Source organism: Hippopotamus amphibius, chromosome 4 (genome assembly GCF_030028045.1).
Source record: "Hippopotamus amphibius kiboko isolate mHipAmp2 chromosome 4, mHipAmp2.hap2, whole genome shotgun sequence".
Taxonomy (NCBI): domain Eukaryota; kingdom Metazoa; phylum Chordata; class Mammalia; order Artiodactyla; family Hippopotamidae; genus Hippopotamus; species Hippopotamus amphibius.
The window spans coordinates 183,148,472-183,149,492 of record NC_080189.1 but is presented as its reverse complement, the minus strand read 5'-3'; positions in this window follow the sequence as shown (position 1 = coordinate 183,149,492).

Sequence of the window (1,021 nt, the reverse complement as noted above, 5' to 3'; positions counted from 1 at the left end):
TGAAGGGGACCTTCGCCGTGGGCTTACCTCTCTCCTGACTGCCATATACAGCAAAGCCTGGCTTATCCAGAGAACAGCTGAGGTCTTCAGATAAACTCAGTTCCATCAAACTACTCAATGGATAACAGATTCTGAACAAATAAAAAAAAAAGTGTCTCAAGTTAAATTTTTCATTTATGATTCAGAAGGCACTTCAAAATTCCGGAGGGCCACAGGGTCACTGTCATTATGTCACCAATCCTCCTGTACAGGAGCGAGGGAGAAGCTGTAAGAGACGGGGCCATGTTTTTGACCTGATGGTGTCCTGGACGTCTTGTACCTGAATCTCTGATATTAGCTAGTCTGTCAATTACTTTGCAGAGTCAAGCATACAGCACAAAGACACAGTATGTTTGCATTTTCAATAAACGGGATTTTGCTGTATCATGGCAGTTTATAAAATAGCCTCATGAGTCTGATATTTGACTCCAAGTAAAATCCAAAAATTATAATCGTACATTTAAGAGGTCACAATGTGAGAGGTAAAGTACTCACTGAGTACAGTTTTCTTAATAACCAAATCGCCTTGCCAATCTGCACTCGATATCCATTTAGAAGCATGAAAGTAAGCTACTGGCGCTCAGCTGCTACAACGTGCCAGCACTTAGACTCCACTAGATGGAACCACCAAGGCTCTCAAATCAAACAGCCAATAACCGTAAGCATTAGACAAGCCAGGACCTGCGGGAGTGGCCCTGAGGGCGGCCTGAGCAATGGACATGCCTGGTCTCCCCTCTGCTCGTGCCCCCTGCCAGGTAGCACCTTACCTTGAGAGCACACACAGGCCAGCGCACAACTGCTTCGGTCACACGTTTGCTGGGGGAGCTCAAATCAAAACCCTATTACCAACGGGCCCGGTGTGGGGGACTCTGAGGTAGTTCCTTCACTCGAGATGCCCGTTACCTACTCTCTCTTTCAGAATTCAGTACACGCGGGAAGTATTAAAATATCCATGCATCGCTTTAATCACAAGTCACTGTAA